A 14,523-nucleotide genomic window follows, 5' to 3' on the forward strand; every position below is an offset into this window, starting at 1 on the left:
ACCCCCCCCAGCCATGGGGACCCCATGACTTCACTGTGGGTAGACAGCTGCCCTCGCTTGGTGGTGTGACTCTTCCCGGGCACAAGGAGATAAATGGTGCTTCTCTGTCTCCTCTACTCAGTACTGGAGTCTCATCCCACTTCTAGGGAGAGAAGGGAGTGAAGTGGGGTGCTGCAAGGAGGTGCAGGGAGCTCAGCTCCAAAACGGCCACCAGCTGCCCGGAAGCCTGCACGGAGCGGGGGAGTAGGTGAACCAGACGAGGGTGACAGCAGTCTCCTGCCCCGTGGGTGTTTCTGCTTCCCTGGGGACTGGTGGATCATATACCTATTCACACACATACTGCCCGCTTCTGAAAATGTCAAATGATATTAGTGTTCCATTTATAGTAACAGAGTTTACAGCGACTTCACGAGTCAGCACCAGGTGCCTTTCTGTTTCACTCAAGTGTTACGGAAAAGACAGCTAAAGTTTCTGGGCCATTTGTGTTACTTGCTGGAAACGTGATCCCGGCACACAGCCATGCAGGAGCAGATGGACGATCAGGCTCAAACGCAGGAGCCGCACAGCGTTCCAGGGAGCCAGGAAGGACATCTTTGGCAGGCAGTGGAGCCTGACCCCTCCTCCTTTACCTGGTGCACTTTCCCTTAGTATCCAGGCTGGGGTGACAGATAAGAGTCAGGAGCAGCAGGAGACGCGGCAGGGATGAGTGGGAGAGCAGGGGCAAGAAGGGCTGGGTCGCGCTGGTTTTGTCCCTCATATTCCCTCCTCTGCACAGCATTTTTTTTTTTTTTTTTGAGACAGAGTATCTCTGTGTCACCCAGGCTGTGCAGTGGTGTGATCTCGGCTCACTGCAACCTCCATCTCCCAGGTTCAAACAATTCTTCTACCTCAGCCTCCCAAGTAGCTGGGACTACAGGCACCCACTACCATTCCTGGCTAATTTTTGTATTTTTAGTAGAGACGGGGTTTTGCTATGTTGGCCAGGCTGCTCTTGATCTCCTGACCTGGTGATCCTCCCACCTCGGCCTCCCAAAGTGCTTGGATTACAGGTGTGAGCCACTGTGGCCAGCCTATTCTTGGTATTTTTTAAAGAATGGGGACAAGAGGACTTGGAACAAGGGCTCCGAGGGTGGGGCAGGATCCAGTTATGTGATGCTTCGAGCACCACAGGGAGGGCCTCGGCACTGCAGCTGGCAGCCACCGCCCTGTGTCCGGTTCCTGGAGAGAGGCACCAGCTCCACATCCTTGCTTGGGGTCTGCTTAGAGGCAGGGATGGGGGCAGGGAGTGGGGTAAGTGGAATTGTCTGACCATCCAGGTTTCATGGTGTCATTCCCTTTCCTCAGGGTAGGGCTGTATCAATAGTGTGGAAAGATGAACATTCAGGGTCCCATGTGTTACTGACCTTGACAGGGGAGGAGAACAACCAGCACCATGAAACCCACTCTGGGAGGCTCCCAGGTCCCCACTGAATTACCGCCCTTTAGCTGTCTGTGACATCACTTTTGAAGGGTTATCTGTCATTCTTAATTTGATGACATTACAGTAAAAGGCACAACCATTTGAGTAATCCCTCTACATCTTTTATGAAATGGCATAAGAAGACATTGGGGTGATTTTGGTTTAATTTTTAAATTTTCCATTGTGAACATGCGTTCTTGTGTAATCAGAAAAATATTTTTATTTATTTATTTATTTTGAGACAGAGTCTCGGCTCACTGCAACATCCACCTCCGCGGTTCAAGTGATTCTTGTGCCTCAGCCTCTGACGTAGCTGGGATTACAGGCCTGCGCCACCACATCCGGCTAATTTTTGTATTGTTTTTGTAGAGACACGGTTTCACCGTGTTGGCCAGGCTGGTCTCAAACTCCTGGCCTCAGGTGATCCACCCATCTTGGCCTCCCAAAGTGCTGGGATTACAGGAGTGAACCACTGCACCCGGCCAAATTTCTGCTTTCTTAATTAAAACCCAGAACCTCCTAATTTAGCTGTTAGAACACAGCCTCTTGGTGGTCAAGGGCAGCTGGGGATTTAGCTCCTTAGGCCCTCCTGGGCTTGTCCCCCAGCCCCTGCCTCTGTACGCAGGGCAGCAGATGCATGCTCATGAGACTTTGCTAAAAGGTGAGGGGCTGCAAAGGAAGTGAAGGTTGAAAGTTAAGTGCTATGGCTTCTCAGTGAACCTGGAGGCCATTAAAAATACCCTTTTCAGAAATAACACTTCCTTTCCCCCTTGTTCTTAGATGAAACAGATAACTGCACAGCAGAAATCTGATTAAAGAACAACCTACAATTTTTTCTGAAAACATAGGCAGAACTTGTGATTTTATTTTTTCCATATGTGAACCCTGTTGTGGGTGAGCAGCACCTATCAGGGCCAGTGGTGCTGAGGGAAAAGAATTTCCCAAGAGAGTTGTATGTTAAGAAAGGCAGATTTATTAGAGAAAGTAGGATATACATCATAAGGTCGAAATGGGCAGAATCAGCAGGAGCAGAGCTGACTGCAAGGGAACGAAGGTTTGCTGAGGATTTTACAGGGTGGTTCTCGGTCTGATTGATAACGCTAAGGCAGCAGGCAGCTCACTTGCATTCTTCTGTCAGCCGAGGTGTTTGATGACAAAAGCAGGAAGTTTGTGAGTTATGTACATTATTTGCGCAGGAGGGCCGTATGTCCTGGGCCATAAAGAAAAGCAAACCTATAGCTTATAGCTTATCTACTTTCCTTTGCTTTCCCCGGTCCTGCCAGCCTGACTCCTTTTCCCTCATTAGGACTCCACAAACAACTACATGGCACCTACACAGTAGTTAACACTTATTGAAGGCTTCACTTTCCAATGTTTCAGTTGCCCATGGTCCAAAAATATGTGACTACAGTATTGTGTGTGTGAGAGAGATGATATTTACCTAACTTTTTTTTGAGACAGAGTTTCACTCTTGTCCCCCAGGCTGGAGTGCAATGTTGTGATCTTGGCTCACTGCAACCTCCACCTCCCATGTTCAAGCAATTCTCCTGCCTCAGCCTCCCTAGTAGCTAGGATTACAAGTGTGCACCACCACACTTGGCTAATTTTTTAAATTTTTAATAGAGACGGGGTTTTATCATGTTGGCCAGGCTAGTCTTGAACTCCTGATCTTGTGATCCACCCGCCTTGGCCTCCCAAAGTGCTGGGATTACAAGCGTGAGCCACTGCACCTGGCCTATATTTACATAACTTTTATTACAGCATGTTATTGTAAACCAAAAATAAAATTCTAAGCCCACCAACCAAATGGACCCCTCCTCTTGGCCAAGGGCATTCTAAAGTAAACCTGAAACATGAGTTCAGGCCATGATGTGAAGTAGGGAGGAAGGGGGGTCAGACATGCCTCAGTTTACCTTCCTCCCTTGTTGAGATTCACTCGGGGTGGCTGGCAAAATACTAGGGAAATATTAAAGAAAGTTAGAAGATTATAGTCTCAAACCTTTTGGAAGGCCGAAAGGTTTTAATGGAATGGGCTGAAGGCAGCCAGCTCATTATGTTAGCACAGGGTAAAAGACAGGGACAATAAAGGCTTCCCGGTTAAGTCTGGGAAGCCCTTGTCTCCACTCTAATTTGTTTGCTCATGTAAATTTAGTGCTGGATGGTCTTCTCAGGGGGAGATCAAAGGAGAGTTACAAGTTAATGCTGTTGACTCTGGACCCTGGAACCTAAAGCTTTTATCATTCTTAAAACCACTCTTTTAACCATGTTAATTATCCACAAGCATGTTGACTTAGAACCTCTGTTATTAAATCCATCCTGAATAAACGTGAGGAGTTACAGGGAGTTATGGTTGGTTAGCTGAACTCGCCCTCTGAAAGCAGCCAATGACCATCCCTAGCCCACTCAGATTCATGGTATTCTAGTGTGTGTGAGTGTATTCATTCATCTGTCACTGAGTCGGGGTTTGTAGGACGGACCTTTGCAGGTGGTGACTGACATCTCACTCGCTTTGGAATTCAGGCACAGCTGACCAGCATTACATTAAAACAGACCTTAACACTAACAAAACAGACTCTACCTAGCAATAAGTACTAACATGACAGATAACAGGCCCTGAAAGAAATTGAAGTATTTTGCCCCAAAATATATTTCTTTGGCCTATTTTGAAATGGCCTTGCAAAGCTGCCTCTTGTGGGAAAAATCTACATTCTGTAGAGAATCCCTTTCCCTTTCTGGGTCTTTCTCCTGATCCAAGAGAGTCTGATAAGGGACATTTACAACCAATTCCCTCTGTAGCCTGCTACCTGGAGGCTTCATCTACAGAATAAGACCCTTGGTCTCCACATCCCTTATCTTAACCTACACATTCCCTTCTATTGACTTCAGATCTTTAGATAAACTTTCAACCAATTTACAGCCAGAAAATCTTAGAATCCACCTATGACCTGGAAGCCCCCCACACCACCACCTTGGGCACATGTTCCAGAATCTCCTGGGGCTGTGTCAGGTGCCATGGTCGCTCACATTTGGCTCAGAATAAATCTCTTCAAATACTTTACAGAGTTTGACCATATTCAATTTTATTGCATATATTATATTGCATATGAGTTTAACTCATATTTTATGATGAGTTGTTTTTAATCTCTTACTGTGGCTAATTTATAAATTAAACTTTATCATGGTTATATATGTATAGGAAAAAAACACATACATATAGGATTCAGTACTATCCATGGTTTCAGGCATCCACTGGAGATCTTTGAACATGTCCCCTGTAGATAAGGGGGGGCCGCTGTGTATTTCTATATAATGTGCCACATATGCAGTGTAGCCAAAATGGGAAATCTGAAAATGAAAGGGGGAAAATGAACATAAGGTTTTATTTATTTACTTTTAGAGATGGGATCTTGTTATATTGCCCAGGCTGACCTCAAACTCCTGGGCTCCAGCAATCTTCCCACCTTGGCCTCCCAAGTAGCTAGGACCACTGGCAAGTAGCCACCACACCCAACTTGGGTTGTTTTATTATTTTTTTTATTTACTGTAAATCATGTTGGCTACAATTAAAAACAACATATTATATACTTGAAAATGACTAAGAGGTTTGAAGTGTTCTTGTTAACTATATGTGTCTGCAGCTACCTGGAGAAACTCTGGAGTGGCGACCTTACAGCCATCTTGGTCCTTTGTACTTCTGAAGTAAAGAATTCAAATGAGAGACACAGGCAGGGTTTAAAGCACAAGGGAACATCTATTTTAAGCAATGTGAGAGTTTAGTGGAGAAAGTAGATTTGGAATTGGAAGAGGGTCAAACAGGAGACTTGAAAATTCAAGTGCCTCTTCCACTTCTTTGTTTTCAGTTTTTTTCCTTTCTTTTTCTTTTTTTTTTATTTGTGTGAAGGAGTCTTTCACTGTGACCCAGCCTGGAGTGCAAGGACTTGATCTCAGCTCACTGCAACCTCTGCCTCCCGGGTTCAAGTGATTCTCCTGCCTCAGCCTCCCAAGTAGCTGGGATTACAGGCGCCGGCCACCACATCCAGCTAATTTTTGTATTTTTAGTAGAGACAGGGTTTCACCATGTTGGTCAGGCTGGTCTCGAACTCCTGACCTGTGATCCGCCTGCCTCAGCCTCCCAAAGTGCTGGGATTGCAGGCGTGAGCCACCGTGCCTGACCTGCTTACAGTTTATACCCCTTACTCTTTTCCGGGCTCTCTGTCTCCACTCCTTGTCCTTCCCCTGGGCGGGTTGCTCCTTCAATTACCGCATGCCCAGTAGCCTTGGCAGTAGGTGCAGGATGTTCAGGAGGAGACACAGGTGCGGTATAGCTACTGAAGTCATGCCCATGTCCATTAGAGGCAATTCTCCCTTACTGGTCGAGCGCCCCTAGAGGAAGGTCATATATCAGGCAAATTCCACACCTTGCTATTTTACTGCAGATGCTTAAAACCTTGTTTGGAACTGTGGTTTGCTAACTCCACGTGCCTTCTGTCTGTTGCAAGGCTCCTGTTATTCCCAAGGCCAGTCATGGCCATTTGTTACTCTAGAGGAATAGTTTTTTTTTTTTTGTCTTTGTACAAGATTTTATTAAAGGTCGTTACAGAGCAACATCCAGACTGCAGAATGCAGCTGCCAAGGAGACCCTGTTACGCTGTGGGGACTGGCTGGGGCATGGCAGGCGGCTGTGGCTTCCCACCCTTCTGTTCTGAGATGAGGGTGGTAGGCAGTGTCTCATCTTTGGGTTCCACGATGCTCACATGGTCAGGCAGGGGCTTCTTAGGGCCAATCTTACCAGTTGGGTCCCAGGGCAGCATGATCTTCACCTTGATGCCCAGCACACCCTGTCTGAGCAGCACATGGCGCACGGCAGTATTAACATAGTAGTTAACAGGGTCTCCGCTGTGGAGGGGTAGTTTTATGCCCTCCTGTCCCCACCTCAATGAGAACCGGACAGCTTTGGGGTCCTTTCCTTGTCCTGCTTATTTCAGAGGGACAGATTTATAATTGACCATGGTTTGACAAATGCCCAACATTCTTGGGGGCCGTCGCAGGCCCTGCTCGAGTCTAACCGCCAACTCTCACATTCTCACCACAAAAAAAATACATAGATGAGATAATGCATATGTGAATTAGCTTGTTTTAGCCATTCCACTGATATGGAAGGGTGTGCTCCCGTTAAACGATGTGGAGGAGGGAAAGGGCGTGGTTCCTGGCTAGAGCTCCACCCCTGGGCCTGTACCCACGGACCTAGTTAAGGACAGGCATTTTTGTTCTCCCGCCCAGATGTTGCATTTCCCAAGACCACCCTGGCCTGCCACACCCCCACCCTGTGCCTATAAAAAACCCCAAGATCCTAGCAGGCAGACACACAGGTGGCCGGACATTGAGAGGAGCACATCTGTGGTGGAACACACAGCGGCTGGGACGTGGGGAGGAACGCACCGACAGGCACTGCATACGGGCAGGCCATCAACCGGCAGAACCACGAAGAGTTTGGCGGAGTCTGGCCAGGGCAGTCGGAGGACAGCTGGGTTGCCAGGCTTACCTTGCACTCATTCTCCAAGCCCACATGTGATTCGATTCTTCTGGTACACAAAGGCAAAAGCCCCGGGATACAGAAAGCCCTCTGACCTTTTGATAAGGCGGGATCTGATTGAGCTGGTTAACACAAGCCGCCTACAGACGGCTAAACTAAAAGGGCACCCTGTAACACACGCCCTCTGGGGCTTCAGGAGGTGTAAACATTCACCCCTAGACACTGCCGTGGGGTCAGAGCCTCACAGCCTGCCTGTCTGTATGCTCCCCTAAAGGTTTGAGCAGCAGGGCACTGAAGAAGAGCCACACCCGCATTGCACGTCCTTTGAGGGGAACAGGGGCACTTTTCCCGTTTCACTACTATGTATCCATATAGCAAAACATCACATTGTACACCATGACATATACAATTAAAAGTCTACACAATTTTTACTTGTCAATTTCTTTCTTTTTTTAATTGTACTTTAAGTTCCAGGGTACATGCGCAGATCTTGCAGGATTGTTACATAGGTGTCAATTTTTTAGAAATTAAAAAAAATTGTTAACTGCCAGAGTGATTTTTATTAAAGAAGACCCAAAAATAATTCCCTTTTTTTTTTGGGGGGGGGGACGGATTTTCGCTCTTGTTACCCAGGCTGGAGTGCAATGGCGCGATCTCGGCTTACTGCAACCTCCGCCTCCTGGGTTCAGGCAATTCTCCTGCCTCAGCCTCCTGAGTAGCTGGGATTACAGGCACGCACCACCATGCCCAGCTAATTTTTTGTATTTTTAGTAGAGACGGGGTTTCACCGTGTTGACCAGGATGGTCTCGATCTCCTGACCTCGTGATCCACCCGCCTCGGCCTCCCAAAGTGCTGGGATTACAGGCTTGAGCCACCGTGCCCGGCCTAAAAATAATTCTTGTTAAATACATTTCTTCAAAAGATTAAATTAAACACATCTATTTTTTTAAATCAAAAAGTTTAAAAATATATTATTTAAATATTTTTAAAGTATAGAATAATTATTTGCTGTGGACTGAATTGTGCCCCCCTCCACAAATTTATATGTTGAAGCTCTAACTTCCATTGTAATCGTGTTTAGAGTTGAGGCCCACAAGGAGGTCATTTAGGTTAAATGAGGTTATAAAGATGGGACCGTAATCTGATATAATTTGTGGCCTTATAAGAGGAAGAGAGATCTCTATCCATCATGTGAGAACACAGCAAGAATGTGGCTGTCCCCAAGCCAGAAAGAGGGCCATCACCAAAAGCCACTGTGCTGGCATCCTGATCTTGGACTTCACAGCCTCCAGAACTATGAGCAAATAAATTTCTCATGTGATTTAAGTTTCCCAGTCTATGGTATTTTGTACAGCAGTTTGAATGGGCTAAGACATTATTCTTGGTACATAGTCATAGACTGTAATTCATTTCTTAGCTGAATCTACCTCTATCTAACGTCACTGATATTTTTCTTCAATAAGATCTTTTTTTTTTTTTGAGATGGAGTTTCACTCTTGTTACCCAGGCTGGAGTGCAATGGCGCAATCTCGGCTCACCGCAACCTCCGCCTCCTGGGTTCAGGCAATTCTCCTGCCTCAACCTCCTGAGTCGCTGGGATTACAGGCACGCACCACCATGCCCAGCTAATGCTTTTTGTATTTTTAGTAGAGATGGGATTTCACTATGTTGACCAGGATGGTCTTGATCTCTTGACCTCATGATCCACCTGCCTCGGCCTCCCAAAGTGCTGGGATTACAGGCTTGAGCCACCGCGCCTGGCCGATCTTTTTCAATAATATTAAAAAAATTTTTATAAACTGCACTTCATTGTCAATAAATGTAAAATGACTATCCCGGCCAATTGACTCTTGCCTGTTGACCACAGGTCCTGTGTGACCTACGCAGCCATACAGGGCTCCACACTCACAAGACCACACACTTGGATGGATGTTTGACTGTCATCAGTTTGAAATTCTTTATAATTTTTGAACAGAGGATCCTGCATTTTCATTTTGCACTGGGCCCTGCAAATTATGTAGCTGTTCCTGCTGTTAGACTATGGAATTTTTATAGAGAAAACACTCTTCAGGAGATGAGAGACATGGTATGCTCAGAGCAAATTCTGACAAATGAACTGTCTCAATTCTAATTTTTCTCATATTAAAATGTACAAGTATTTCAGTCTGAATATTTCCAGAGTTACAATCTTTTTTTTTTTTTTTGGAGACAGTCTCGCTCCGTCGCCAGGCTGGAGTGCAGTGGCATGATCTCGGCTCACTGCAACCTCTGCCTCCTGGGTTCAAGCAATTCTCCTGCCTCAGCCTCCTGAGTAGCTGGTACTACAGGCGCGTGTCACCATGCCCAGCTAATTTTTGTATTTTTAGTAGAGATGGAGTTTCACCACATTGGCCAGGCTGGTCTCGATCTCTTGACCTTGTGATCCACCTGCCTTGGCCTCCCAAAGTGCTGGGATTACAGGCGTGAGCCACCACTCCCGGCCAGAGTTACACTCTTTTTGCCTGCATACAATGTGTTTCTTTTCCAAATACATTTATCCGACAAAACTTACCAAATGACTGACTTAGCTGGGCGCTAAGTTTCATTGCATTCTGATGTAGTCTATAAATTTAATTAAAAATAGGAAGTTCATCTAAAGAGTCTTCCTCCAAGTGAAGATATGCCAAAATTCAATTATAGAATTTGAGAAAATTAAGTCCTATACACTATTAAGCTGATGCTGTTTAATTAATTTCTCCTTTGGTTTTGTAGAACTTTGAATATATTCCTGTTTGCAAACTTTGTTTTCAATAATTTCAAGTAACTAGAAGCTTCCAAAGTTAAATTTTTGGGTGTTTCCTCTGAATATTTTGACTAAATATTTCTAACTGATTTTGAAAAAAATGCACCTGAAATTTAGAGAACTCAGTTCAAAGAAGGTAATAACATTGTAGAACATTTAGGCTGATTGAAAATCGTTCTCCTGGCCAGGCGTGGTGGCTCACGCCTGTAATCCAAGCACTTTGGAGGCCAAGGCGGGCAGATCACCTGAGGTTGGGAGTTCAAGACCAGCCTGACCAACACGGTGAAATGCCGTCTTAAAAAAATAAATAAATAAATAAAAAAAGAAAATCGTTCTCCAAAAGAGCACATGCAGCTACATTCCAATTACTCGTGGGTAGCAAAGAGGAAAAGCAGGCATTGTCATCAATACATCATCAATATCATATCATATTTGTATTCATCAGCAGCTTCATCACAAATATTTTGTAGTTGCAATTATGTAAAGACAATTTATACATTTTGATAACTACAAATGCTATTTTGATAAAAAGAATATTGCGCCGGGCATGATAGCTCATGCCTGTAATCCTAGCACTCTGGGAGGCTGAGGTGGGTGGATCACCTGAGGTCAGGAGTTCAAAACCAGCCTGGCCATCATGGCAAAACCCCACCTTTAAAAAAAAAAGAAAAGAAAAAAGAAGAAAAAAAAGAATATTGCCGCTTGATTAATACAATTCAAAATGTGTGTTCATCTTGACCAACTCCAAGGTTGTGACTCATCAAAATTTGATCTATATGACTCCATGAAAATTTTTCCTGATACACATTTTAACCAAATTTTTTTTTCAGATGGATTCTTGCTCTGTTGCCCAAAATTTGGCTTAACCAAATTTTTAACAGCATTTATTCACGACGCGTTACATATTAAAAACAACATATTTCAAATTAAAAATCTGTATAAGTTTTTCATCTAATTCATGGAAAAAATTAAAAATAAGCTTTTAGAAGTTCCCTTTCCCACGAGGAAAATATATAATATGTTGTGAATAAATGCTGTTAAAAATTTAGTTAAGCCTGGGCAACAGAGCAAGACTCTGTCTCAAAGAAAAATTTAGTTAAAATGTGTATCAGGGAAGATTTTCGTAGAGTCATATAAATCAAATTTTGATCAGTCACAGCCTTGGAGCTGGTTAAGATGAACATACATTTAAACTATATACCTAAACTACACTTATGCATGTTCTCAGTTGATCCTGCCAAATGATGGCTTCTCAAAAGCCACAGCATGAGCCACATTACGACCAAGTGGCCGTCAGGGGAAAGCAGTCCCAAATAATTCTCTCCTCAGTACGAGTCCCGAAGGACTTAGCTGTCCCTAGCTGCTTGTGAACAAGGATTACGTCATTTTATCAGTGATTGAGTTCCTTTTGTCCTGTCCTTGAAGGTGGAGACTTCTGGAAAGGATCAGACTCACAAGTTGCCTTTCAGATTTAACCACAGGTTAAAGTGAGCATCCTACACCTGCTGGGTCAGTTACCAATTTATTGTCTCTTGGCTCTAGAGCCTCCTCTCCTGACACATCTGTACCTTTGGAGCTGGACCCTGCAAACATCACTTCACCAGGTGGTACAATGCTAGGCTTCGTCAATAGAGGGTGCCAGTGAGACACTGTCAGGGAAGCCCAGTAGAAAGATACTGTTCCTAGGTTCTGGTCCTTCTATGACCACTCAGTGCAAGGTCCAGCAACCCACATGGACCATCTCTAGCCACATTCTCATGCTTTCTCCATGCAACAGCCATTTCTGCAGTCACAACAGCTGCAACCTCAGGCAGCTGCGTCCCTACCTGACCTTTTGCTTTTGCAGGCTGCTCTGGCCTGCCACACCCTCCAGGAATGGCAGACAGCTCCTGGAGGGCTGCTATGACCCATGCACTCTGCCAGTGGCAGCAATATGTTTCTGTGACAGCTGCATCCTCTTCAAAAAGATCTGAGTTTCAGCCCAAAGTGTGTGGGGGGGGGGGGGGGGGGTGAAGGTCTCTTAAGACTAGTCTTTCCTCGTCCACTCTCACTGGGTCTATGGATAACAGCTGCTCCCTTTCACATGCTACTTCTGGGCCCCTTTCCCTAACTAACAATTCTTTTTTTTTTCTTTTTTAAAGATGCGGTTCAACCACGTTGGTCAGGCTGTTCTTGAACTCCCGACCTCAAGTGATCCACCTGCCTTGGCCTCCAAAGTGCTTGGATTACAGGTGTGAGCAACCACACCCGGCCAACAATTCTTTTTTTTTTTTTTTTTTAAAGTCAGGGTTTCACTATGTTGGTCAGGCTGCTCTTGAACTCCTGACCTCAGGTGATCCACCCGCCTTGGCCTCCAAAGCACTTGGATTACAGGCATGAGCCACCACGCCTGGCCAACAATTCTTTATATTAATTCCCTTCTGTTCACATAACTGATGTGGCTCTGTCTTCCAAGTGGACGCTGACAGGTGTAACTCTAGCGGAAGCTCACAGGACAAAGTAAAGGCCTACCAATCCCCCTCCTGTAGCTGTCACTAACAATGCTTCATTGAAAATGAAAAGCTTGTGACAAATGTTAACCCAGGCAGGACACCAAGGCAACAGGTATAATTGAGACTGTCCCAGACAAACCAAGTTGTATGGTCATCCTACTGATATGCCGTATTTCAAAAGGAGATGAGGATTGCATTTCCTGTTTAATTTTCCTGTCTGCATTGCATCCAATCAAATCACCCCAAAAACGAATGGATACATTTAGAAGACAAACAGGTTTCCTTACCGCTACCCAGCTCCTTGTCATTTAATACTTTCAGGTAACACCCCTGGAATTAATGGGGTTTCTCATTTTTTCAACAAGGCACTAAGGAGGCACTAGAGGCAACTTCCAGGTGGGATCGTATCAGAAACACTTGTTTCTCTCACAAGTCCTTTCAAACAGAAAAATCGGACTAATTAATGTGACGCTTTTCAAATTGAGATCCGCTGGGTTCTGCACATTTCTCTTTAATAGACTGCTTTCATTTGCTAATGATCTTTAAAAAGAGGGTTGGTCAGGCTGGGCACAGTGGCTCAAGCCAGTAATCACAGCATTTTGGGAGGCTGAGGCTGGCGGATTATCTGAGGTCAGGAGTTCAGGACCAACCTGGCCAACATGGTGAAACCCTGTCTCTACTAAAAATACAAAAAATTAGCTGACTGTGGTAGCACGTGCCTGTAATCCCAGCTACTCAGGAGGCTGAGGCAGGAGAATCTCTTGAACCCAGGAGGCAGAGGTTGCAGTGAGCCAAAATCACACCATTGCACTCTAACCTGGGCACAAAAAGAAAAACGCAACTCCTAAAAAACAAAAAAAAAAAAAAGAAGAAATTTGGTTAATTTGATATTTTTTTTCTTTTTGAATAGCAAGAGTTCCAAATGTAATAATGTAATGACCTGTCCTTGATAATGGTTGTTAGTAGAACACCTAGCAAATATTTTTGAAAAACTATAATCGATTGACCTTGTAGGTAAAGATGGATCTTATCATGAATAAGGAAGAGTGTGAAGTGATCATTTAAAAACACTCATCTGGAAGTTTTTCTTTCTCTTGTTAAATGACGTTATTGCAAAAATAAATAAATAAATAAATAATAAAATAAAAAAAGAAAAAAAAGCTGGACACGGTGGCTCACGCCTGTAATCCTAGCACTTTGGGAGGCCGAGATCGGTGGATCACCTGCGTTCAGGAGTTCAAGACCAGCCTGGCCAGCATGGTGAAGCCCCACCTTAAAAAAAAAAAAAATGATGTTATTGCTACAAAATTATGTTAAAACTCATACACTCATTTTTAACACTTGGAAATGTTGTTTTATAACCTTTAAAAATCTCTTCCAAAAAGAAGACGTTTGGTTGGTTTCATATAATTAAAAATATAAATATATAATATCTTAAATATTACAATTAGCATGTAGAGTGACAATCAAACATCAAGGCTTGGTAAGCTTTTTTCAATGATTTTATGTTATTTAAATCAGCCTACATAATTCCAGTGCTGTGGGAGGATTGCTTGGGTCCAGAGGTTTGAGCTCGAAGTGAGCTATTGGTAGGGAAACAGGAGCCCAGGAGAGCCAGAGTAACGCCATTTTAAGTTCCACTTCATCCTGAGACTAACAAGGCACGTTCCATTTTAGTCACCACTGATAAGATATTTACACTTAAGAGACAGCTTAAAGATACCTGCAGGAACACAGTGCTACAACAGAAAGTCAAGATGTCCCAATGCCCATAGCAATATATGCTTTCAAGATAATTATATTTATGCTTTGATGTACACACACACTAAAAAAAAAGAGATAGTTTTCTTTTAATCAACAGAATAATTAATTTTGTCATGCTCTCAGCCTACCCACACATAGACACGGCTTAGCTTAGCTTTTACATAGACAAGAACTGCTGTATAAGAAAAACTTAAAAGATAAATTTCTCCTCTTACTTTCTGAGGACACTGTACTCTGTATCTGAGTAGCTTTCAATAAACAATGTCTTCTCACTGTTCTCTGAGACTTGCCTTAAATTTCTTCCTGCATGAGATCCAGGAACTGTCTCCTGGGGTCTGAATCAGGACCTATGATTGTGCCACTGCACTCCAGTCTGGACCACAGATCCTACTCTTGGGGCTTTGTGTGAAATTGTACGTTGTGTATGTGCCCAAGCAAGTGAGTGTCTTTCTTCTTTTTTTCTTTTTTTTTTTTGAGATGGAGTCTCACTTT

The sequence above is a fragment of the Sapajus apella genome, unplaced genomic scaffold, assembly GCF_009761245.1.
Source record: "Sapajus apella isolate SASKATOON/1434 unplaced genomic scaffold, GSC_monkey_1.0 scaffold70, whole genome shotgun sequence".
Classification (NCBI taxonomy): domain Eukaryota; kingdom Metazoa; phylum Chordata; class Mammalia; order Primates; family Cebidae; genus Sapajus; species Sapajus apella.